We start from the raw sequence: 16,102 nt of genomic DNA on the forward strand, positions 1-16,102 counted from the left end.
TTGTTTTTTTTTTTCTTTTTTTTATTCTTTTTTTCTTTTTATTTATTTTTTATCTTTTATTTTTTTTATTGCAGTTTTTTATCTTACAGTGAAATATTCATATTGGGGCACACTGGGATTGTTTCCATTTTTTCACTCTTGAATAAACAAAACTTGTGACCACTTGGTGTTTATCTGTATAGTAGTTTGAGTGTTTCTGTGGTCTCTAGAGGTAGATTGCTGGGTCAAAGGGACAGAACTTTTCAATTTAGTCGTACCTTGTTGCTCCCTGGCACCCCCAGGGTTGTAAGTCACCCCTCAGTAGCATGGGAGTTAGTGACTGAATGTGTGAGCTGAGCTGCTGCTTACAGGCGGGTCTGCCTGCTCATACCAATGGCTCATCGGTCTGGGTGGCAGTTTCTGATTTGATGTCTGGGCGGGCTAGACATTTGCTAAGACAAATGTCAAACTGGAATGTCAGGAACCCTTTCACAGATGAGGAAACTAAGGCTTAGAAAGAAACTTGACCTATAAGTAGGGGAGCCCCGGCATCTGGGGGGTGGGCGGGTTGTCTGGACAAGGCTTCTGCGGGGAGGCAGGAGGTAGTCCCAGGTGCCCCTGGTGGCTGGGGGCTGGGGGACCATTCCATTCGCCTTGATCATGGCTAAGAGGCTCCAGGTGTGTAAAAGCCTTTCAATTCAGTTCTAATGTGGGGCATGGAGTTTTAATGATACCAGCAGGAGCCATTCAAATATACATAGGAGTATACGCAAAAGCAGCTTACTCTGTTTGGGAGAAACTCTAAAATATTTCTCCTTTACTGTTCAATGCGTGTGAAAATGGCTGAGGAATTTGATTAGCTCCCCAGCCTTTCGGTTAACTTAAAAATGAGATCTTCCCCCCCTGCACATTGGTCCAGTCCCTCAAATCGATCATGAAACACCTGAGCTAATAAGACTCATGATTTCCAAGAGGACACGTGCGCGCAGAGCGGATGGCAGCCGAAGGTAAGTGGGAGTGAGGCTGAGCCTGGTCAGAGCGGCCTGTTCAGTAGGACGATTTATGGCCCCGGCGGCCTCTGGTCCTGGTGGCAGATCTTCCTCTCTCAGAAAGTGAGTGACGCTCGTGAGATCTGTCAGCACCGTTTCTGCCACGAAGCACTCGAGTGGCTCCTGAGTGCCGAGCCATGTACTTATTGTTACTGACCTGGAAGTAACTGCTCCTGCGAGTCGTTTAAACAGAAACAGGCCAGCAGCGCAGGGAGAGGCAGGGCCTGTGGGGGTGGCCTGCGAGAGGGGCTGGGTCCGCCCTGGGACGCTAGGGTCACGCAGGGTCTGGGGCCAGTCCCTTCCTGTTACCCTCGGAGAGGGGAAGGGACGCACCACGTGCCGTGAGCCAGCGATGGCGCGGCTGGGTCGGAGATGGGGACAGTGTCCCTGCTCCTCTGACTGTGGCATGGGGGTGGGGTGGCAGTCGCCCCGACAGAGCTTCAGGTCTGCCCTTCCCACGGGGGGACTGTGGGGCCTCAGGCAAGTCACTGCGTGTCTGCGTTTACGAAGTGAGGGGCTGAATGAAGCCAGAGCGTCTCCGAGCGGCCCTGGAGCGGGGTCCTGCCCTGTCTGCGCTGAGCCCGAGCCCCGGCCGGTGCGCAGCCCTGCGAGCCCTTAGAGGGGCCGGGGCCCAGGACCCCGCGGAAGGTTTCACGTGGAGACAGCCAGAAATCAGCCGTTGGTTTTGTGAGCTTCTCATTCCCGGCCTCGGGTTTTAAGAGCCCTGTGACTCAGTTTCCCCCAAAGGCAGTCCCTCGCCGCGGGAGGTCCCCTTTCTGCGCACGGGGGCTTCGGGCTCTGGGTGAGTGGCAGGGCCATGGCGGGCTGTCCCTCACCTCCAAGATCCAGCAACCCCGGGGCAACTAATTCCACAACACGCGGCGCGGGGTCTCGGGTTCGGCCAGACCCAGTTTCAGGCGCAGAGCCCGGGGCGCGGCTGGACGGCAGGCGGCGCTGTCCGCCAAGTTTTGCTCCCCGGCGGCCGGGAGCCGAGCGGCTCGCGTGCGCCGGGGCCGGGGGCGCGCACGGCCGGGAGCGCGCGGTGCAAGACGTCCTGGGTCGGTGGCGGGCGGCCCGGGCCTTGCGACCGCGCGCGGAACGCAGTGGACTTTTTAATAAGAGTGTGTTATCATTATTACACGTGCTCCTTGTAGGAAATTCGAAAATAGAGCAGATCTCCCACGGCCGCTCCCCGCAGTCGCTGAACCGCACGCACAGCGTCCCTGCTAGCTGGTCGTTGACAGAGCCAGTCCCGGGGAGGGCAGACAGGTCTCAGTCTTCAGGGAGGAGCCCGGTGCCCAGGCAGCCCAGTCTGTGCTGTGCAGTTAGCATCAGTGACCCGTGGCCCGGAGGTCTCCGACCCGAGGGTGGTGGGGCTGGCTTGGTAAGCAGGGCCCCAGCCTGGTTCAGAGGTGGGGACGGTAGCTTCCGTGCCCCTCGCCGGTGCCCCAGCCCCAGCCCACCTGGGGGAGTCACTCCCCGCCCCCCGCAGGATGTGCTAGGTTGCCCTTTAGGGAGGGTGACCACAGGCTCTTGCAGGTGGTGGTGGGGAGCTTGCCCGGGGTCTGGAGGAATGTTTGCCTCTGTGGAGCTGTCTCAAGGTGGGGGGGCTCTGCACCCTTGGGGGGGGCGGTGGGGGTGTGGGCAGTGTCCCTGCTGGAGCCAAGGCCCTATTGGTCAGGCTGTCACACTCTGGGCTGGCTGGCTGCCCTTCTCACCTCCAGAGTGTGTTTGGGTGGACACACCCCCTGCAAACAGCCAGCCAGGGGCATCTGCAGTACCAGGCTCCGCCTGTGACCGGCCACTTCTCTGGAGGGAAGGCAGCCCCACGCGGCCCCCACTCGGCCCTGATTGCAGCTTTGGAGGTGGGAGCTGGGAGGCGAAGTCAAAATCACCCTGAGAGAGTAAACAGCTGAGGACCCAGTTTGGCCTGGTCAGGAGGCTGGCGGCCACAAAGAGACACTGTGAAGGATGCCCCTGGAGCAGAAGGGACCCATTCAGTCCTCCCAGAACGGGCCTTGCCTGCTAATTAGGTGGGGAGGACCCTAGCAGTGGGTGGGCCGCAGGAAGGGGTGGGGTGGGTGGGGGAACTAGTGACCCCCTTAGGAAGAGCCCACGGCTCTGACCAGCTAGAACCCAATCCGAACACAGCCCCGCAGACCAGCTGCTCTAGAATTGCACAGGGAACTGGTTCAAGACGGCGCTGTCTCCTCCCAGACCTCCCTGAGGAGTAGACAGAACCCAGCACTGTGCAGGGTCAGGCTTTCAGCATGCTGCCCTCAGCCTCCTGCTGCTTGTGATTGGGGTTCAGGGACTGAGAAGGGGATCCCTCCAGCTCTGGGGTGGTCAGGGGTCTCGGGCAGGAGACACCACACAAGTAGGCTTGTTCCTTTCTGCAGGGCGCTGTTCGTACATTCTCCGTGTGTCTGTAGAGAAAACGCACGTGAAAAGGTGCTCCTTTCATTGCACCTCATAGCAGGACGGTGCTACAGTGCTATTATTGTCCCCATTCCACAGGTGAGAAGACTGGGGCTCCTTGAGGTTAGCTGACTTGCCCAAGGTCACACTGCGCTGGGGCTGGGCCTTTCCCCTCCACTGTGCCTTGTGGGGCTGGTCAGGACCTGGGCACGTGATGTTGAGAAGCTCTGCAGTGACTTGATTGTGTGTCCGTTTCGTGTCCTGGTCCAGATGACCTCTTGCTACCTCTCCATGTGTCCTCCCTGCACGGGGACATGCTTCAGGGCCGCCCAGGGCTCTGGGTGCAGGGGGTGAGGGACAGTTCCCTAACAGTGCTGATGGACAGACCCTGGACTTCCTGGGAAAGGGGCCCACCTCTGGGCAGGGACACCTACCCATCACAGCGGTCCTCTACCGCCCCATGTGGCCATGGGGGCAGCTGAGAGTCACTTCTGAATGCTCCTGGAGGTGCTGCTGTTCCTGTGACAAGCAGCAGCTTGTTTGCTCAGAAATGGTCTGAGGGAATCTTTCTGGGCACCTGGTGGGCTCACTCGTGGTCACCTGACTGTGCCTACCCTCTGTGCTTGGCGTGGAGGCTGGCCCTCAGCTGGCACTTCTTGGCGGTTGTTTGGAGGGTGGCAAGTAGATCCCACAGTGGGGACCAGTAGGGTGGCCAGCTGTCTGCTCCTGGAGTTGGGGCCCAGGACTGAGCAGTGGGTGGTGGTCCCGCCAGGGGCAGGGAGAGGGTGAGTGCCGTCTGAGCGGAGACAGGGTGTCCTGAGCAACATCGGTCCTGGGTGACTCCCTGCAATACACTCAGGGGTCTGCAGTGTGGTGTCTTGGTGACCGGTGATGGGCTGACCAACGGCACAGGACGGGGCTCCCTGGATCCCACGGCAGGGCAGCCCTGGGTCTCTGCTGCTCCCCACCCCACCAACAGGTGCACAGCAGAGCCCCCGCCCCTCCTTCCTGCGTTGCCGCTCAGTCAGGGAGGCTTGGGGATGTCCCTACAACAGGCTTCTCATCCTCCCGGGCAGACCCCTGCACAGAAGCCACAGCGCCGTGAGTTCCTGCGTGAATTTCCCCAGCAAGGAATGAAGGGAAGTCCCATTGTTCTCTCTCAAGGACTCAAAGAATGTGCTGGGACAGCTGAAAAACGGGAGAGGTCTGCTTAGCTAGCAGATTGTCCCCAGAGCAATTTACAATTTGAATCAGAAAGTGGGTTGCGTTTCTTAGAACTTGAGGCCTGGTAGGTCTGTTATTCCCGTCTGAGTCTCTCGACAGAAAGGTTGGCTGGGGCTGTGAGGCTGGATGGAGCCCAGGAAAGCAGGGGACCTGACACCTTCCCCACCTCTGCTCAGGGGTGGATGGAAGGAGAGATCAGAGAACCTGGAAATAAATGTGACTTCCTCCAACTTGGAAGATCTTACTCTTGGAACTTGATTCTGAATCATTCAGAGCTGGGAGGCAGGAAGAATGCCAGGCCCACGGCCTTGAACTGCCTCTGTCTCTTATCAGGACTGCAGGGTCTCGGAGTGATGGTTTGTGATACCAGGGGCTAGCTGCATGCCTGAGGTGCTTGCCCAGGGTTATGGTGTCTAGCTAACTCAGCTGTGTATGTGATGGTCCCAGGGTCACCTGTGGCTCAGCCAGGTCTGTCCTGGGGTCGGCAGGCTAGGTCTCAGGTTGGGGTCTATCCGTGGCCTCAGATTTAATTTTATTTATAAAAATGATATAATGAGAAGTTCTTACATCTGTCCTGGAGCAAAACCCTGCTTGTATGCAAATAAATAAAATAATATTTGTGGCTGGCAGCTGCTTTATAAAGTCTGCAGTGTGCTTCAGGGCGATGTATGTAGTCAGGGGGGCATTCATTTTACAGACAAGGAAGCTGAGGTTTTGACCAGTAAAGTGGCACCAGTTTCACCGGAGGCCAGTGGCAGAGCTGGGCCATGTCCCCCCTCTCTGCCCCTCTGCGGATCCGGGGTCCTGTCTCTGGAGCGCTCACACCCAGTCTGGGGTGGGTCTGCCACACGCACCTTCGTAACCGACCACTCAGACGCTTCTGATGGTAGCCAGCTTGAGTACCTTTGGACCAAAATGTCAAGGGTCCAGCCCAGAAGGTCTGGTCAGTGATGATGGCAGCGCCGTCCGCTCTGGGTAATGGTTTCACTGGGGACAACTGCTGCCAGACTGGTTTTCCTGGGACTGAATCTGAGCTCATAGTTACACTGATCTGTTTAGCGCTGGGAGTTTGGATCCATAATTCGACAGTCTTTACTGAGTGCCTACTGTGTGCCTGGCAGGGGGTGCTGAACTGCAAGGGACCGAGAGCTCCCGTGGGGGACAGGGAGCTCCATCACGGGCAGAAAGCAGATTAGGCTCCCAGTGGCTGGAGTGACAGGTGGAAGGAAGGGTAGGGCGGTGCTGCCTCCTGCAGTTCAGATCTCAGGTGGGGCTTGTCTCCATTGCCCCTTGGGTGCCTGTCCCGCCTCTGACATCGCAGGCCATGTGACTCAGGCACTGCCCGACCTTCCCATCTGCAGTGTCTCCAGGTCTCCCCAGGCTGCGTTCATTATAGGCCTAATCCCAGGAATTCACATCAATTAAACAGGATCCCCGACAAGCAGGGCTTTGATTCCCTGTCAGCTCTGAAGGGCAGCCTTATTGATGTCACAGCCTTTCCCACAGTGCTTGCTCGCGAAAGCAGATCCTCTTGGCTTCAAGAGGTGCCTCTTGTTCTAGTGATTCATTGTGCTTACAACACTGGTGCTTACCAGGAACTGCATATGTATTCAAGTGTAGCTGTTTGCTTGCCCCCAGCACACGTGCGGAGGAAACCGGAAAAGCCAGAGTTGGGAGGGTTTTCGGAGGAAGGGGGAGAAGCTGGCTTCCTTGATTTCCACAGAACACCTGCCCCTCCCCAGCCGGCATCTTAAATCGATTTAGAGACAACTGCCAAGGAAAGCTGGAGGTGGATTAATTTCAGAAATTGATCAGCAATCTCAATTTCACCCAGAGTTTGAAGGATTCTTACAGTGCCAGGGGCTGGACAGTGGGAGCTGAGAGAAGACAGACGGAACCTCAAAGTCATGGGCGGGGAGAGACCAAAACAGTAAAACCCAGGCACGTCAGGATGGAAGAGGAGCTGGGGTGTCAGGGGAGGTGAATGGAAAAGCTGGGCTGTGGGGGGGAGAGGGGACATGAAGGATGAGCCAGGGCATCAGGGCAGGTGGTGCATCAGGTATGACCAGCAAAAGGCAGGGAGTCAGGCCCAGACGCTTGGTGGCAGGACGTGGGTGCTTCTTCCTGGCTGCAGAGTGGGCAGAGCTGACTGGAGGGAGGGCCAGTTGGGCAGCTCGCCGCCCAGGCCACCCATCTAAAGGACATAAGAGCATCACTGAAAATAACAGGCAAAGTGTAAGCTTGGGTTCAGGAGGTAGACAGAAATAGAGGCCTCCCACATACCTCTCGCCTGCCAGGTTGGCAAGTCACACGCAACGAAGTCTCTGCTTTGCATAGTGTAGATGTATCGGCCCCCTCCCTGCGCTGGACAAGTAAATGTGAACACCTGTATCAAGAATAGCAATCAGCAGGTACCAAATTACCAGCCTCCTTGGTTCCCTGCTTCTTCCCCAGCCCTTAGAGTTGAGCACATGCCCTGAGCCATGGGACACCCATATCTGGTCCCACCGACCGATGGGACGAGTTCGCTCCTCACTGGTGAGGTGAGGTGGCGGGGCACCGGTTAGGCGGTGGTTTGGAACTGAACGGCCTGGGAGAGCAGCTGGGTGTCCCGGTTGGTGTGTGTTCCTCGGGGGAGCCTGTCGTTCCCTGCAAGGCTTTCTCATCAGCTGTCATGCCTTTGAAACAATCGTTGTTTTGGTCCAGGACTACTGTCACCCTGGGGATGCCAGGGAAGTGGGCGTACACCGAGCACCGGAGATGTTTGATTCTTAAAGGGGCAAGCCCCTGTGCCCACACCCCTCAGCAAACCTTGCCTACATCAGGGTGCCTTCCCGCCAGCCCCCTACCCTGAGATCCCTGCTGGCAGTCGGCAAGCGGTCCGGGAGCCCAGAGATTGGTGACTAAACCTTTCGGCAGTTCCATGCCGCGGATATGCCCTCAGGCTCTGGAAGGCGGAGCAGAGGGCTCCGTGCCGGGCCATGGAGCGTCCCTGCAGCGCCAGGCGGCAGTGGGCGTGGGCTTCGCTCTGCCCCAAGCTCCCTGCTGCTGCTGCTGCGGCGGCACCTGCTGGGTACACGGTCCTGCTCTGAGTGGCCCAGGAGGGGAGGGAAAATCTGACTGCGTTATAAATGTTCTTGTCTATCATCGAAGTGATACATGCTCATGGAAAAACACTTACTGTAGAAAACACACCGGAGGGCAGAAGAATCATCTAGAATCCCGTCCCTCCGAGAGTTCCCGGTGGCAGGGGAGCCCTCTCCTTCGGCTCTCTGTCTGGGTCCCACACACCCCGCCTCCCCAGCTGCGACACTGGGACGTGCGGTGCCTTGCGCCCATTTCGCAGATGTGCAAGTGGGAACCTGGGCAGCCACCCGCCGCAGCCGCGCCCTCGGCAGGCAGATGGCCGCAGGCCCCCGAGGACGTTCTGCCCCCCAGCCTGGGAGTCTCAGCCGCTTCCGGCAAGAAGCAGGGGAGGGAGGGCGCCCCCACCAGCAGCTTCTTCCCCCACGTCCTCTTCTCCATGCCTTGGGAACGTTCAGTTCCCCAAGCAAGAGCCGGGCCTTCGGCCGCACGGTGACCGCGCATGAGCACCAGAGGGGGGGGCGGGGCTCAGTGAACTTGGCCTATTTCGCACTTGTCTTCCCTTGATCACCTGCTACTGGCCCTGGAAGGGGACAGTAACCAGTACCCAGGCTGCTGCTCTGCTGACCGAGGGGCTCAAAGACCCCAGATGGGGAGCTGCCCCATTCATGGGGCCGCCTCTCCGTGCGGGACCTTTCCTCAGAGCCGCACACACCTCTGCTTTGCTTAAAAAGCGTCCTCAGTGCAGCCAACACTCATGTTGTTACAATGTAACCTAGGATCCAAAGTAGTTTACAACGTGCTTCCGGTGGGACGCCTCACGGCGTTACACAGGAAGTGTCCCGGCACCAGCAGGGCGGCGGGGTAGGGGGACATTTTTAGGTGGGACTCCCGGCAGGAAGTGACGCCCCGTCCCCCCAAGCGCAGGCGGCCGGCGTAGGACGTCGAGTTAGACAAACCTGGAGCCCGTCCTGCCTCCGCCGAGCCGAGCGGCGGTCGCTGCCGTGGCACGTGGCCAGCCTTCCCCGAGTGTCCGTTTCCTCGCCGCTCACCTGTGACGCCGGGCAGCATGCCCGCAACGTCCGCACGGGGCCCGGCAGAGCGGCGAACCGTGGCAGCGGGTGTTTATAAAGGGGGATCCGCCGCTGCAAACCGGGCGCTGGCGCTACGCACGCCCCGCTCCCTCCGCCTCCGGAAATCCGTTCCCGGGAAACGATGCGTGGCGCGGTCCGAATGGGCTGTTACAGCCGCACTTACGAGGCGGAACGTGGGAAACAGCCTAAATGTCGGACAGCAGCAGGCCGGCCCAGAGAAGCTCACGGGCGCCCCTCGTTTTGGATCGTTAGACACTAAAAAACAGGCCACACGACATGCGTGCCGCGGGCGGGAACGGCATGTAGCCGGGACGCGGACTGAACCTCCGCCTTGTCTGCCATCGGGCAGCCGCCTTGGCCGGGGTGCGCAGCGCCCCGTGGGGCGATGAGCGGGGGCACCGCGGGGCTGAGGCCGGGGCTGCCTGGCAGGAGAGCGGGTCGACCCTCTGGAGTCGGATCACATCGCCCGGTGTCCGGCCGCCTCTGCCCTGCGCTCCGTGCGCAGCGCTGCCCCCGAGTTCTCGGTCAGCCCTATGTTGCTCCGAGACCGTTTCATTGAGATGAAAAACCCAGGTCAGACCAACTTGAGCTAAAAAGAACACCGATTGGCTCGTGGAACTAAAAGATTCCACAGTAGGTTTAGCTTCCCCCCCAGGTGGATGCTGGACGGTGCCATCAGTGCCCCGTCGGCCCGGCCGGCACGTTGAGGCCAAGTCCCAGGCCCACGGTCCCCCTCTGCAGTCCCCCAGGGGCATGGCCGGGACGGCCGCCTGCATCCGGGACGCACCTCAGCCTTCGCAACGATCCCAGCAAACACAGATGGGAAAACTTGGATGGGCTCCCTGCAGTCCCGTGTCCCTCCTCAACAAGCCGCGAGTGAATATACCCCATGAAAGGCAGACTCGGTTTCCAGGAGAAGAAAGAAGGGCTGCTGAGCAGACGGGAAATCCTCGAGGTTATTACAAATCTTCAGTACTACTATCCACAGTTTACAGATGAAACCAAGGTTCAGAGAGGCTGAATGTGTCACCCAAGAACACACAGCCCCTGCGGAGCCAGGAACCTAATCCAGGCTGGCTGCTGCCAAAGCTCGTGCTCAGAACCCCCTTTTATACCATCCGTGCCCATCTGTTTGGGCTGCCGTTCCAAAGTGCCACAGGCCGGGGGCTTAAACAACAGACGTTTGCTCTCTCGTGGTTCCGGAGGCTGGAAAATCCCAGATCAAGGCTTGACACAGTTAGTTCCTGATGAGACTCCTCTTCCTGGCTGTGGACAGTGCTTTCTCTCTGTGACCTCACAAAGCGAGGACACCCCCCCCCCCCAAGGCCATGAGCCCTACAAGATTAGGCCCTGCTATTATGACTTCACCTCACGTTAACCGCAAAGGTCTTATTTCCAAATCAGCTGCAGTAGGGTTAGGGCCTTAGCATCTGAATTTTGGCCGTGGGGTGCATGGTTCGGTCCACAGCATCACTCACTGGAAAGCAGAGTGAGTCTGCAGCCGAGCCTCGAATGGGGGAGATTTCTCAGCACTCAGTGCCTGGCCCCCCCGCCAAGCCCCCAGCAGAACCCTCCAGCCAGAGGGGCTGCAAGCAGAGATGAAGGCGTGTGCACTAAACTGTGTGTCAATCAGGGAGCCGAGCTGCAAAAAGCTGAAGCTAATTCTGCTCATTAGAGCAAAATGGACCTGCATTAGAGGCTATCGAGCCGCTCGCAGGATCTTGGATGGAGGCTGGGCAGCCGGGAGCAGTGTTCAAGGCTCCCGAGCTCTTGGGTGGGAGCTGGCCTCTCCCAGTGTGCTGGGGGCCCGGCTTGTGAGTGAGCTGGCCACTGCTGCCTGACCCAAGCCTGGAAGCGTCAGAACCCACATGTCGGAGTCTCTGCTGCCCTCACCCTTCCCAGTGTGACGTCCACACGGTCCCTGACTCTCTGTGTGACTGGCTCCCATGGGCACCTAATTGGCACAACCCTTACAAATGCCGGTTCCCCCACCTGCAAGGAAGGCTGGGAAGCAGGTCTGTGGCGTTTGCGGCCTCCCTGATGGGACAGGGTCTCTGCCTTCCTCCCAGCTGCATGAAGTGGGGAAGGGACGTACGAGGGTGCTGGGTGGCCAGTAAGAGGCATCGATCAAAGGAACAGAACCACTGATATAAATAATTAGTTTCCTAGGGCTGCTGCCACCAACTGTCACAGACTCGGTGCCTTAGAAGAGAAATGTATTATTCCCCAGTTCTGGCGGCTGGAAGTCCAAAATCAAGGTGTCAGCCACGCTTGCTTTCTCTCCTGGCCTCTGGGGTTGCTGACAATGCTTGGCATCCCTTGGCTCGTGGGGCATCCCTTGGCTCGTGGGGCATCCCTTCAATCTCTGCCTGTCTTCCCGTGGCCATCTTTTCTCTGGGTGTCTCTCTCTGTGTATCTTTTCCTTATAAAGACTCCAGTCGTTATAGGACCTACCTTACTGCAGTATGACCTCATCTCAATTAACAAATTATATGCAAAGACCTTAACCCTTAATTACTGCCAACACCGCATTTTCAAATAAGGTCACATTCATAGATACCAGGGGTTAGGACTCCAACATATTTTTTTGGGGGGGGGGCGGTGACCAGAATTCAACTCCCAGCCCCCTCTTTCACTTTTCCCATATCTTCCCTGTGCTTCTTGGGACCACCTCCCCAATAAAGTGCCTGAACCCAAGTCCCTGCCTCTGGTTTGTCTTTGTGGGGTGGGGGTGGGGGTGCAAAATTAAGACAGAGGGTAAAGATTCTGAAGGGAAGGGAGAAAGGGGAGCAAAGCCCAGGAGGCAGAGAGTTCAGATGAAGGACCCATTAGCCCTGAGGTGAAGAAATGAGGTCAAGTTCAAGGAGGTCAAGTCAGGGAGGTGGGGGAGCAAGGAAGAGCCTGAGGACCTCGGGCAGGGAGGAGTGTCCTTTGCCAGAATTTGGGGGAGAGGAAGTAGGATGTGGGGATGGCTGGTAGGTGCTCTGGCTGGGGAAACTGAGGCCCAGAAGTGTCCCCTGGACTCTCTGTGGTGTGGGCAGGCTGGGGGGTGTCTCCTTGGCTCTGCCTCCCCCCACCCCTATAAATTTTCATTAGACTTATTAATAAATCACAGCCACATCCCCCTGCCCACAAAGTCGACTTGTTACAGTTACGGCTGTTGGAAAACTCCCTGCCTGAAGCCTTGAACCTGGCCCTGCCAAAGCCCCTGGTCAGCCAGCAGCGCGTTCTCCCAGCGCTGCTTCTTCATCCTGGTATCCACGGGCCGAGCAGGCGACGATAGGTGGGGACAGGTAGCAGCCTCCACAGGGCCAGGTGGGCTCTGAGAAGGAGATGGGTTTCACCAGGGGGCAGCAGGAAGAGTCTGCTGCTGCTGCAAGGCCTTATGTGCATTTTAGCTCTTAGAAAAGCAAAACCCTCCCCAGGAAGAAGAACAAAGTCATCTGAAGCCTGTTTCCCACACAGAAGGAGCAGAAATAGGGATCCTTTTGCTCTGACCAGAGATGGCTCCTGGTAGGACGAGAATGGCACATCGAATTAATTGTTATGGAGCACATGCACTGATTGAAACAACTGGGTGGTCTGGGGGAGCTGGAGATATTCCCAGGGTCCTTTGCTGTTGGGGGCAGTGACTCAGAGGCTTTGTCCCGATGGTTTTGTGTCTACCAGGCTCTATTTAAATATTGATGGTGAGGGAGGACCCCAGGCCCCAGGCAGGAATCTGGTTACCACGCTGTGTGGCCCACTGGGTCTGTGGAGGCGAAGACCCCTCCCAGGGCTGAGCTGCATGGTAACAAGGTGGGGGAGGGCCCGACCCCTGCACAGTGGGTGAATGGCCCTCAGTTCTCCCCACCCCTGTGGCCTGCCTCTTTCCCCCATTGTCTGGGCAGCCGGCCGCATAAGCTGGGTGTTGTCCTGAGGTTGTCCCGGGTCCATAAATGCCTTGTAAAAATTGCTGGGGAACAAGAGCACTTTATGTTGGTGGCGACTCCAGTCCCTGCCATTAAGTCTGTCCCGACAGAGGGTCGGGGCCTGCAGTGGATGGGCTCACGAGCTTTGTGTAAGCCCCTAATTAGGGTCGCCATGTTAGCCCTGCTGTCCCCTGAGCCCGGCCCTGCTGGGCCCTGCCCTGGGTCCTGGCAGGACTCGGGGGCTCTAGAGGCTGGGGGCTGGGGTCTCTGATTTATGCCATTTACTATCTTCTACCCCTTTCCTGCATTTCCCCCTCATGCCTCTGAATTCTAGTCCTTGGCTTCTGCTTTTCTTTCCATTCCTTAAACTACCTGGAATATGCATGTGCTTATATATTATATTATATCATATCATGTAGTATTATATATTATTTTTCATTTCTGTGTTCTCGTCTTTACATACAATATGAAGACTTTCGAAATACCATCGGTAATTGCATTTAAAGAGTTTTAGTGTTTTAATTTGCTTTCTTCATAACGTGCACTGAGAATCTACAATATTTTTATTTCGAGAGGAAGTAGATACACGTTGTGTTGTTTCACGCTCGACGCTGATGCGTTGGAACCGGAGACCTGTGCGCGCGGAGAGGCCGGATGCGCCAGACGCTTATCCAACCTCATTATTTGCTTGCTGAGTTCAGTGCTAGGATTTCAGGAACCTGTTTTTCATTTAGAACAGGTTTCTTTCAACTGCTCTTCTTCCATGCAGGGAATTTTGGATTCCACAAGCGCTCAGTCTGCATTAAACCCTGAAAAATATCACGCATATGTGTTGAAATGATAAGACAGGCTGCAACACCCAGACTCAGGATGGTCAAATAGACAGCCTGATATTTAGGTGGTAAATGTGAATCCAAGTGTGGTCGGGATGCTGGGCCAGGGACTCCCCGTTTGGGGTGTGGCCTGTATACGGTAGGAGCCAAGTCTTCACAGAGTCAGCCAAGACCTAAGGCATCATTCCCCAAATAATCCGTCTCTTCCTCTCTGACTTTTGATGCCACTTCATCATGTGGGTGTGATTCTGGAATTTCCACTCTGTTTCTTTGATCTCATCTGTTTCATTGCCAATACCGCCTCTTTGATCTCTGAGTCCTTTGTGAATCTTTATTTTTCATATGGATTTTCAAGTCAATTTGTAAAATTCCTGAAAATGTGCTGCTGTGACTTTGATCGGGTTGTTTTTAATTTATGGAGGAGCTTGAGGAAAATGGACCTTGGCAATGTTAAGTTCTGCCAGCCACGGGTAGGGTACATCTCCCCGTTTTTCTACATATTCTTTTGTGCCTTTATTATGTTCAAAGTTTTCTCTGCAGAGATCTTGTGCACTTTCTAGAAGTCTAATTCCTAGATGCGTTATATATTTTGTTGCCATGATAAATGCTATTATGTTTTGGGCTACATCCTTCCAGTGAGTTTTTGCTGAAACAGAAGAACACTGTTGCTTTATGTGTGTTGATTATGTATCTGGCAACCACGCGGAACTCTCTTTTTATTTCTACTAGTTGTCTGTTGGTCCTCCTGGGTTTTCACTTCTTTCATGGCTGCTGATCTGTCCAACTTTTCTATTTCCACTTGGGCTGTTTTTGGCACTTCATTCCCCTCCCCACCCACCCCCCAGAAATGTATGGATTTAATCCTTTTAAAATTATTGGCTTGTGATTGGGAATAATATTCCTTAATATTTAATTAAGAAGTATTTTTATATCTGAGTTGTTCCCTGTTTTATATCTTTTGTATTTGTCTTTTAATTGTTCATTATTGCTGTTTTATCCTCAAGTTTATTGAATTCTGTCCTTGCCTCTTTCCTTAGGTTTTTCTTGTTGCCTTGATTTGACTCTCGTTCTTCTAGATTCAAGCTCTGCTCATTTGCTTTCAAATTAGTAAAGACTTTGAATTTCCCTCTAAGAATGATTTTAGCCACAATCTATGACTTTTTTACATGTAAATCTTATGTTCATTTTTATTTGGCCTTTTTGGCGTAATTTCAGCTATTCACTATTCTGAATGATCATTTTCCCTATCCTGTTCACGCTCATTTTTAACAAGGATAGGGGCTCTTTTTAAACTTTAAAATTGTAAAAATGTTATCCATGGCTTGAACACAAACCACTGGAAGGTATGCCCAAACCGGGGGTGGGTGGGGGGAAGCGTGGACAGGAGGGAGTGTGTGAGACTGAGGGGTGACGGCATCACAGGAGCCCTGGGCCCTGACAAAAAAGTCACCTCTCCCCACTGATTCAGTTTGTGGGGGAGCTTTCTGTCTCTTGTAGCCAAAAACGTCACAGGCGGCCACTGGGGACAGGCTGTAGATCACGGAGTCCGCATGTGCCTGGACCACTGAGAGGGTGCAGGCCAGCTCCCCAGGTCAGGTCCAGGGTCAGGCTGGGTGGAGTCTTTGGGGACGGGGGTGGCAGGGGTGTGCAGCACTTGCAGGACAGGTGGCAGGATTCTCCCACAGGTAGGAAGGAGGCTGGAGGGGCGCACACCTCGGAGCAGAACTCATCTAAGGAGGGATTATGTATTAACAACAACCCTAGCAGCTGAAACCTCTGAACGAGGCTCGTCTGTGCCAACCTCGGTTCTAAGGGTCTCACAGTGATCACTTCCATTAGTCCTCCCGACCGTGCCCTTGCAGGGGCTCTGCTACCCTCCGGCGCAGAGACTCGGACCCAGAGAGGTTAAGGAAGTTGCCCGAGATGATCTGCCAGCAAGTACCAGAGCTGGGATCAAGCTCAAGCGTCAGGGCCAGGTGGCCCGAGTCCCTGCTGATAGCCACAGTGCCGTTACTCTGTCGGCCACTTAGGGATACTCGTGTTATTGTTACTAGAACGTTCCTCCCCCTGATTTCTGAAGCAGCACATGCTCATTATTGCAAACTGGAAAATACAGGGAAAGACAGGAGGAAATGATCAACCGCTCATTACCCTGCCATTCAGAGAGAACCGCCATCAGCACTGGTACGTGCCCCTGCCTTACACACAGCGGGTCTGGGATGATGGCCTTTCTCGTAACCTCAGCGAGAGAGCTCTTGTTTATATCAATGAGTTTACGGCAAAGCTGCCTCTGTGTTACGTGTTTGGCTTCAGATCCGAGAACCTCCCAGCGACATTCGGTGACGTTCCCATATATTTATGTGTATGTCTGTTACATTTTGCAGGTAAAGCTTGGCCCCTACTCTACCCGCCATTTTATAATTTGCTTTTCACTTAATAATAGGAGGGGAATACTCTCCCACTATTGTTAAAGACTCTCCCAATCATTAAGTTTATGGCTATATTAAATT

Source organism: Furipterus horrens, unplaced genomic scaffold (genome assembly GCF_987537825.1).
Source record: "Furipterus horrens unplaced genomic scaffold, mFurHor1.1.pri manual_scaffold_5, whole genome shotgun sequence".
Lineage (NCBI taxonomy): Eukaryota > Metazoa > Chordata > Mammalia > Chiroptera > Furipteridae > Furipterus > Furipterus horrens.